Source organism: Seriola aureovittata, chromosome 16 (genome assembly GCF_021018895.1).
Source record: "Seriola aureovittata isolate HTS-2021-v1 ecotype China chromosome 16, ASM2101889v1, whole genome shotgun sequence".
Taxonomy (NCBI): domain Eukaryota; kingdom Metazoa; phylum Chordata; class Actinopteri; order Carangiformes; family Carangidae; genus Seriola; species Seriola aureovittata.
In genome coordinates this window covers 13895041-13905567 of record NC_079379.1, presented here as the reverse complement: position 1 = coordinate 13905567, position 10527 = coordinate 13895041, and the positions used below count along the sequence as shown (strand labels likewise).

General features: G+C 41.8%; 1 long non-coding RNA gene across 1 annotated transcript; it reads left to right on the top strand.

Moving 5' to 3' along the window:
* The first annotated feature begins 513 nt into the window (after positions 1 to 513).
* On the top strand, positions 514 to 10446 carry LOC130183593 (uncharacterized). Its single transcript, XR_008829855.1, has 2 exons — positions 514 to 1019; positions 8395 to 10446. It is a non-coding gene; the product is annotated as an uncharacterized LOC130183593 (long non-coding RNA).
* The last annotated feature ends 81 nt before the right edge of the window (positions 10447 to 10527 follow it).

Genomic DNA, 10527 nt, shown 5'->3' with positions numbered 1-10527 from the left:
AGCTTGTATAAAAGTAATATCATACTCGAGGTTGTGCAATGTTGTATTGAATATCAACACGGCTGTGGTCATCTATGACTGAATCACAGCCGTGCTGATATTCAGTACATCACTCCCTCATGTAATATTGCTTAAGTATAGTGGGCCTAAGGCATAAAAAGATCATAGTATAGTAAGGGATAAAAGGTCCCAGTGTAGAAAGGCTTAAAAGCGTCAAGGTATAGTAAGGCCATAAAACGTCTAAACCCGTCATTGTATAGTAAGGCATGTAAACGTCATAATATAGTAAAGCATAAAAACTTCATGGTATAACAAGGCATTAAAAATCATAGTATAGTAAGGCATAAAAAACTATAGTATAGTAAAGTATAAAAACGTAAAAAAAAAAAAAACCCCATCATAGTATAGAAAGGCATAAAAGTAGTAGAAGTCATAAAAACATAATATAGCTCTTTATACATGGTTGCTTAGTTTATGTTTATGTTACAATGAATCATATTTTATATACTTGCCAATTTTTTATTTCAAATCTGAATCTGTGTCACTGTTATGTCAGTTTAATGCAGTAAAATGTACAACATTTGCCTCAGAAATGTAATGAAGAAGTTTAGACTAGCAGAAAATTTTGAAACTAAAACACAAGTAAATTGAAATTGTCCTTAGATACTTCACTTGTGTAAATGTACTTAGTTACATTCCATCGCTGGAGACAGTAACTCATCTTGCACGTAATTTGAGTAACTTTTGTGTGTTTGTTTTGACACTAAATGTTATGACAGCCTTGTTCTTTGCACTCAGTGGAGATGAGAAAAGACACAGTGACAGCAGCTAACAAACAGCTGCCAAAAACTCTTTATTCAGTTACAACCAGATGCCTCCAGAGTGTTCCAGTCGCACAGATCACTCTGGAGGAGGTCTAAACTGTACACCGAGTCAAACAACAACAGCACCAGAACGCAATTTGTCAGTAAACACCATTTACAACAAGAACGATGGCAGTTTCTACACACAGAGATCGGGTAAGAAAAGAAAAGAAAAATGAAAACTGGTACAGGAGTTAACAGTCAGTGTGCATCGATTCTTCTTGTAGAAAAATCATCATATATTCATAGAATTCATTTGATAATATTGTGTAAAAGACTATAACAAAACATCATTGGTGCGATAGGAGTATACTGTTTGTGACAGAGCAGATACATATTGCAAGTGCTTTGTGTGGTGTGTTGAGTTACTTTGCCATTATATAAACTCAGTGTTTGACACTGACAACTGTTTGTGTGTATTATGATGAAGCAGGCCTAGTTTTAAATGTGCAGAAAGAGAACATTCAGTTCAAACATGGCTTTGTATGTGTGAGCTCAGAAGGCAAAAAAAGAAAAACCTTCAGATATTGTCTCAAATGACTTACTTGCTGCATATAGTGAAAGTGTTAGCATTTTGATTGCCCTTTAAAGAAATAGTTTCACGGTTTGGGAACTACGCTCATGAGTCATGTGTTGTCGTGTTTGTACATTAAATATATGAAGCTACAACAAGCAGCCAGTTAGCTTAGCTTAGCTTAGCTTAGTGTAAGACTGGAAACAGCTAGGGGGAGACCGCTAGCTCTGTCCAAGAAGAAAAATCAACCAATCAAAATTGCAAAACTAGTTTATCTTGTTTGTTTAATCTGTCAAAAACCAAAGTGTGAAAACAACATAAGGTAAGCTAGCCAGCTAGTGAACAAACATGAGAGTGGAATCAATCTGCTCAACTAACTCTCAGCTCAAACAAAAGTCCAGTTTCGACATGTTGGCAGACAGTTTTCTGAACTTTGAACAGAGCCAGGCTGCTTCCAGTCTGTATGCTACGCAAAGCTAACCAGTTGTTGGCTGTAGCTTCATATTTAACGTCCAGACATGATCAATCTTCCAGTCCAACTCTCTGTTCAGAAAGAAAAGAAGCACGTTTCCCAAAATGTCAAAGTATTAATTGAAAGTTTTAACTCTTTGTGAGGGACAGGGAGACACAGATCATGCAAGAGAGTATTTTTCAACAATCGCTTCTTGTTTCTTCCTCTTTCCTCTCCAGCGGGTCAGATTATGGCCCTGGTGAAAAACAGGTCTTGTGACCGCTGACATGGAGACATTTGAGAGATTTCTGCTGTGGAGCAAACAGACAGAGTCAGTTTGCTTTCTAATTATTAGCCAGACCCTGCTGTAGCCACTGCAGAAATCTCTCTGTTTTGAGTTTTCAGATGTGAAAAGCTATATTGCTTGTTTAACCCCCCCCCCCCCCCCGCTTTAAACCTGCTGCGCCCTCACAGTGAAGGGAAGCTGCCAATTTCATGGACAACAACGATTCTTATCAACTGAGGTCACAGATGGAGCCTGTGTACATGTGCCGTTTCTCATCGCCCTCATCAATTATTCAATGACTTGGATACGCACGTACACATTAACAGCTCCCCGTGCTCCACTAAACACCAAAACACCAAACATCTTTGGTGAGCCTGACTCACTGACGCCCTGACTCCTCTGCACCTCAACCTGCTCACAGCACGTGCATAAAGTATCACCACAATCACTGCACCATGTAAAATGTCAGTGAGCTTAAACTAAATGTAATGTGACCTCATGTTAAGCATCATAAATCCCTTCACTTACTTTTCATTTTGGTCATGTGATGGAGGGTGAGGGCTCTGAAGATGCCAGTGTTTATGACAATGAAGCACACAGGCGTTGGCTGGTGTGAAAAGCAGCAGGAGGGAGTTTTTATAATGTTATGTCAATGTACTAGTTGATAGTGCATGAGGTATGACAGCTTGTGCATTTATGGCCGCAGGAATGGCTTGATCAGGGGGTAGAGGTGCGCGCGCACAGACACACACACACACACACACACACACACACAACACACACACACACACACACACACACACACACACACACGCCCACGGTGAGCTTTTGTGCTCACACTTTCCTCTCACAAACAGACAAACAGGAGGAGGTGTAAATGCTACACTGAGCAGATGGGACATACCTTGGGCGGTCAGTGGAAACACACACTCCATCATCTCATACTGCGCGCACACGCACGCACACACACACACACACACACACACACACACAACACACACACACACACACACACACACACACACACACACACACACACACACACACACACACACACACACACACACACACACACACACACACACACACACACAGTTGATATTAGTTCAGAGCAGCGGCCTGGCGAGACACGAGCGGCCTCCACCAGCGAGCTCCTCTCATCATCACAGGATGAGACCTGAAGCCACAGGGACATATGTTGAGCTGCGTGAGCACATATCACCCCGATGACATGATCTAACACTGTTGGCTTTAACACCTCTTTCACTCATACTGTGTGTGTCTGTGTGTGTGTGTGTGTGTGTGTGTGGAGGGGTCTGGGTTGTGTAATATCAGCAGACATCCTGCCCTAAAGGTTTCCATGAAAGATAAAACAGGTGATAAAACAGTGTTTGCAGATGAGATGTTTAGTTGCATATTCAAATGCTTTCCTACTAAACTGACCTTGAAGGATGATGCAGACTGATGTAAGTGTTGCATTTGCTTGATGCTTAAAGGTGGACTGAAAAGGGGGGGGGGGGGGCTTGCCAACTTTGAACAGCTTGCACCTCCCAAAACTGTCTGACCTAATTTCCTCTATCAGCCGTACCCCATCTTCAACCCTTTCAGCACAGAATGATAAACGCTGTCTCATTCATCCTGCAGCCATGAAAACATACGGTTACTCCTGACGACCCAGAGGAAGTAGGCCTGCGGGACTCATGCTGGAGCTCATCCCCTAGATTTAAACCGTTCCCAGACTGAGTTGCCCCACGTAAACAGAAAACAAGCGGAGAGGCAGGAGGAAGTATTCCTGTGTGTTTGAGATATCACTGCACTCTGGTGTCATAATCAACCTTCACTAAAATGAAACACTCTCTCCTGCAGGGTTGTTGTTTCTGGATCAGAGCTGTGATGTAAATGATGCTGATTGGAGGAGACAAATCTTAGGGGATGCAGAATATTTAGTTTGGCAGGAAGCATTGGCTGGTACCGGCCAACATCTGCTTTTTATCCCAATTGTGGAAAAAGTGAGAGAGATGAGATTCACCAATTTACAGATTTATAATGATCTTAAATTGTGTAAAGAAATATTTCAAACAGCTTTCATACTTCCTTCTTGTCCTGCACCGAATGTTCAGGCGGCTGCTGGCTGTAGCCTTACATTTATCAACACACACACACACACACACGGTGTCAATCTCCACCTGTTTCCTCAATACTTTTGACACTGAACCCAGAGCTGAACTGACCTCCGTTCATGATATAACATCCATGAGCACGGCTTCACCTCAGAACAGAGATAGTATCACCACACTCCACCCCCCCCCAGTTTTTAGGTCAGACAAGGTAGTGTTAACAATTCACAACACAAACTGTGTCACCTGATGCACTGTCCATGAACAGATCTGGACAAGGACAATGTGTTGCATCTATGATTTAGTTTACAGTTCGGAAAACACATATTCAAACATTAACATTTAGAGGCTTCAAAAGCATATAAAACGCAACATACTGTACCAGCCACGTCAGGGTGGAGAGCAGCCACTGTCGAGGGGACGTCTTTGTGCACGTATACACAAGCTATTTAAAATGATATAGTGCTAAAATGCTAAATGATTTAGGGAAACGCTTTTTTAAATAATCACTGTGTCCACCGTTAGTGGCCTTGCAGTTACCTGAGCCGGTTGGGGGGGTGACAGGTAACAATAAAGTTTAAGTATTGCACTTTATGTGGTATAAACTGCTATACACACTTACATATGTCTCCTAATATTTAACAAGGATACATGAGGCCGGCCTCCTCCCATCACACACAGATGGAAAATATCTTTTTTAAAGCTCTCAGTGTGTTTTCAGTCGAGCTATCAGAGGGTTAGTGCTGCGGTGGAGGAAGAGCAACTGAGACTTCACACTTCATCTCACTGCAACACTCACTCTGAGAGAGGCAACCCCGGCTGCTCTCAACCCCTGTCATGGACACCACAGCACAAATAGAGCACATTTATATAAAGTCATATACTCCATAATTTCCTTATTTGCATGCACATGCAGTATTAAAAATACAGTTAGACCAGAGCATATAGTTTATATACCGTTTGAAAAAAGTGTAAAAATCCAGTGCGACAGTCATTGAGTTCTTGAGGTCTACATGATTGTAATCAGATAAAACAGCCAATGAGATGATCCAGTTTAAAGAGAGGGGCCGGTCGCCTCTCTCTGTTGCATATTCAAGTTAAAACTGAAGGAGCTGTGGAACAAATACCCTGAAATAATGAGTTGCACACTTTCTTTAAGGTTTAGTCAATTAATATTCAAATCCAATAATAGAATTCAGGCTGATGAGAGTGTTTTTCTTCTCTCTGTCTGCCTGTTAAAACACATTATTATTATTCACACAAAAAGCAAGTGAAGCCTTTTCAGGTTCCTGTGGAAATCACGTAGCAGCTCCGCACTAAAAATGGATCATCTCAGCGACTGTTTTACATGCTGTTCGCTGAAAGAGGCATCCTTGATTTCCCAAACATTTCTAGATTGCACCACAACAGCGATTCTTCACATCGACATACATTTATCTACAAGCCCTTGTACGAAAGGGAGAGAGGAGTCATATTTGGGAAAACAAAGAGAGGGAAAAACAACAGACAGAAAAAACACACCGAAACACAGTATCATCGTAAGTTTGGATCAGAAAATAGTTTACAGCAAAGAGTAAAAAAGTCACTCTTAGACTTTGCAACATCTTTCTCAAACCAAGAAAGGGCCAAAGGGGCCTTTGAACGCAACTCACAGGACATTTCTTTGTATCACAAATCTTTGAATTAGAAGTAAAGAAAGCAGAACTCAGACTAGCCAGCACCAGAGACATTCCTTCATCGTTGCTGTGGCCCTGCATATCACAGCAACGCACCTCCACGCAGAGTTTCTACACATAATGCGGCGACTGCTGAGGTCCACTCTAGAAACTCTACGCTCATCAAGGCACATTCAGGACTCCTATTCCTCCAAAGATAACCATAGCCAGTGTGAAGCAGCTCCTGGAAACACACACACACACACAAACATTAAGGACTTCATGTCTTTTTAATCATTAGTGTTTGAGAGGAAAACCTCGAGTGTTTGCAGAAGCCATTTCACCCTCTGTTCAACCCTCCTCCTCCTCCACATTCCTGAATGAATGAAAGAAGGATGGAGGGAGGGCCCCTCCTCTTTTTATTGACATCGCCCCGCCCCGCCCCGGCACTGGCAGTGGCTAGGAGCAGAGGCGCATAAACCTGCCTGTCAGTATGGTTGCCACGGAAACTAGCCCTAGAGTTGATAGGATCTGGACACTTCACAGACACACTGCTACGCAATCTATACTTAGGGTCATGCAAGGCAATGCTATGACTACTCAGGCGCACTCAACTGTGCACAATCAATTTTCTGTACTTTTAAGTACAATTTAAAATAAGTTTAATTACACTTCTGACTCCACAGAGCGCCACCTGCTGTCAGCCTGTAGAGTGGTATGTCTGCAGAACACAGGAGGGGCTGTGTGAGGGAGCTGCAGGTCAGTGGGGCAGAAAACAACCCTGTGGGCATCTGCTCACAAGTTCTATTGCCTGCTAGAAGTGGGTGGTCTGCAACTACAAAGGTGTGGGGTGGGGGGTGGGACGACTCCTGACTAAAGGCACAACCCGTCATTTTAACTTGAGCTGACGGTGAAAATAAAAACGGAAATAAGAAGGAATTTTGAGAGTATTAAAGTCAGGGATATCACATCAATATACTGATACACTGATACTGTAGCTTAGATATACTGTACTGCAGCTTAATCCGTATATATTGTAGCATATATTGACTCTGCTTGGGTGATATAAGGTATAATAAGTGTCAGCCTCTTGTCACAAACAAGTCTTGTCATGTATAAAATATTGATCTCAGTAAGGATCAGGTACATAAAGCAGGAATTCTTATAAAACTGTCAACACATGAACTGCTGTTAAAGCCATCACTGCTCAGTAGCTATGCTGGACAAGCGTGCATGGATATAATGTGTGTGCGTGTGTGTGTGTCTTGTGTGTTAGGACATATACATCAAGGATCCCTCATAACTCACAAGAGTTGATTTTTATGCCGTCCGTAAGCAGAATAATGCTATCTTGTTTTACTCAGCTTATAAATCACGGCTGAATGCTCAGCCCTTTAATAGGCGGCAGCAGAGGGGGTAAACACACCAGAGAACAAAAGCCACACCAGCCACTGCTGGCTGGTCCTCATAAGTATTCATATCACCCTCACTAGAGCAACAAGACCGCCTATTGTGGCTCTTTGATGCCACAATTTTAATTCTGCTGTGCGAACATGTTTATAATGGCGGCCCGTTTCTGAGCTCATGTTTCGCTGCTGGCTCCCTGCAGGTTTCAGGGCCGAGAGCTCAGCTCTGCTCTAATATGAATAAACTAGATGATCAGATCAGGAGCATGATACCATATGGCATGTTTGGCACCATTAGGGTGTCAATTTGGGGACTAAAATGATGAGTGTCATGATCCCGCTTTGTCTGCCAGTTTTGCCAAAAAGGAAGTCAATTATCCAATTTCTACAACGTGTTTTAGACGTGCAGGACTCTCATATCGGCGAAGATGATTTCATTTCTTTCACTTTTGCAAATGTTTGAGCAGAAATCCAACTACAGGTGACTATGTCACTATTAGTAGCTTGTCATGTTTAATGTACAATATGCAACATTCAAAACAATGTGGATGTTAGTTGACAAAACGATTTCAACTCATGGCCTATTTAGTCACTCCCTCTGGAGCTTTAGACCGAATTGCATGGTCTTCATCAGCAGTGGTGGAAAGTAACTAGGTTACTTTGCAGATTCATATTAGCGATATAAAATATTTTCAACTAATGAATTATAATATACTGATTTAGCAACCCAGCTGCTGACGTAGTTCAAATTAGCCCCATGTTTAACAGTTGCAACAATGTGCAACAATAATCCAATAATATATAATGAAATATATTATTGTCAAAGGGGTCGTTCTGCGTAATGAGTACTTTTACTTTTGGTACTTACAGTATATTTTACTGATACTTCAGCAGATTAAATTTGCGTAGTTGTTCTGAAATGACAGAATCATGGAAAGTTTGATAATTTACAGTTTGAGGAAAACTCATAAACTTTGCTGATGAAGACTGTACAATACGATTTACTGAAAGTATTCCCATGTTCGGACGTATTAAATTGCTCTTACCACAAATGAACTCATTTCATATTCTATGCAATTCTTCCTTTTGCTCTTATCTACAGACGTGAACCCCAAAACTGAGGAAACAGCGCAAGTCACCAGAATAAAACCATCACTGATGAGGGAGCAGGAGAAGGAACCCCCTCACTAACTTGTGTCGGGACACTTGACTTGAGGCAGGGTGTTTTTATTTTCATGTTCTACAGCATAACATAGTGTACAAAATGGAGTTAGTATGATCAGAGGACACATGGGAGAAACAGCACTGCATGGGAATATAGCACCTCCATTTCTCCCCCTGCCGAGGCCACAGCACCAGTATGTACAGTATGCAAAGACAGGCCTGGGCTGAGTGTCTCTGAAAACACCTTCATGCTAAGGCCGTCTTTGTGCCATTGGAAGTGATTGGGACCGAGATGATCTCAGTACAACGATGCAGGCCAGGTCCCAGTCCATGAACAAATCCCAGAGTTCCTCACTGATCTATGAGAAGATGGACGGGTTTGAGAAAAATGGCAGCAAATATCCTTTTGAGGTAATTTGGATTATCCCTTTTGGGGTGGGAGTTTAGCTTATTTTGGCCAAATCTTATCATTAGCCATTTGATCAAAACAGCAATGACCTAGGATGAGCATCCGGAGAGAACTTCTTTTAAAATGAGCTGCCTGGAGATGCTGCCACTTAAACTATCCAGTCTCTGAATGACCCGAACTACCGTAGGGACTTGTTCCTGGACAGAACCCTGACAGGATCTTATTGGCTGCCAGATTGCTCCACACACCAATGGAGGAGACGGTCCGAACACAAACATGAAGCACCACAATGATGGAGAAAGGGCAGTGGGAAGTGCATGGAGTTACAAAAAGCATCAGTCACATGTGGCCACTGACGTCTGGGCCCACAAAAACATCCTTGAACTCCTCTAAGTGTTGGTGTGTCAGGAGCCTCGCAGTGGCCTCGACCAACACACCCTGACAGGGAATTGCCACAGGCCATTTGACAAAGGTGTGTAACTCCTTGGGATGAGCAGAGCACCGTGCTTCAGTGGCAGCCCGCATACTTCGCCCGGGGCTCCTTTCACATTCACACACAGAAATGCGCGCAAGTGCACACATGGCAAGATGTCAATCAAACTAATTGCAAGTGGGCCGGCGTGATGCTGGGAGAGGAGAATTGGAAATAAGATAAAGGTTTTAATCAACTGTTTTCGACCGCTAAGCAGCGCCAGCAGCGGGGGGAGTGTGACGTGATGAAGCTCCAGGCGGGAGCGTGCAGGTCACACTCACTGAAAAGAGCATAACAAGCCTGGCTTGCATTGAAAACTATGTCTGGGCTTCCTTTGAGCCACAAAAATTTCCTTCGGCAGAACATGAAAACAAAACTCATAAACAGTATATATATATACACATATACATATATATGTGTATGTGTATATACATATATATATACACATATATATGAATATATATACACACATATATATACATATATATATGAAAAAAATAAAACAGCCAAATCAACATCTTTTTTTTGCTTTGACTTTAAATTCCAACATTGTTCTTTACGTATATATAGATTTGTCTTTTCTTAAACAATAATACGTTCACATAATACAATGGAAAACCAGTTTTGAGATAATCTAAATATTTCTTACTGCAACATCAATGTAATGACATAGAAGAAGCATAATTATTTTTAAGAGTGACTTTAAGGCTATCCCTATATTCAAAACAACAGAAGCCTGACAGGTTGAACAGCACATTATTTCCTCACGCAACATCATACTTGAACCTGTCTTGTTCGTAAGGTGGCAGATGAAATGACTAAGGTAATTGGTCATAAACATGGAGCTTAGAGAAAATACAAGAACTACATATATACATGAAGAGCCCTAAAAAAAAAAAAAGACAAAATAGAAACAGCTGAGCAAACATAACAGAGCTACGGTTTCCAGGTGCGGAAGTACTTAATATTACGATGGACGAATGTGTGAGTTTATTAGCTGGTGTTGGTTTTTGAAGAATTCTGGTGTAAAATAAAGGACTGTGTGTATGTGTGTGTGTGTGTGTGTGTGTGTGTGTGTGTGTGTGTGTGTGTGTGTGTGTGTGTGTGTGTGTGTGAGACAGAAATGCCAATAAAGATTTTCAGCGTGCATTCAGACAAATTTCATATAATGCAGAGAGTAAATGCAAAAA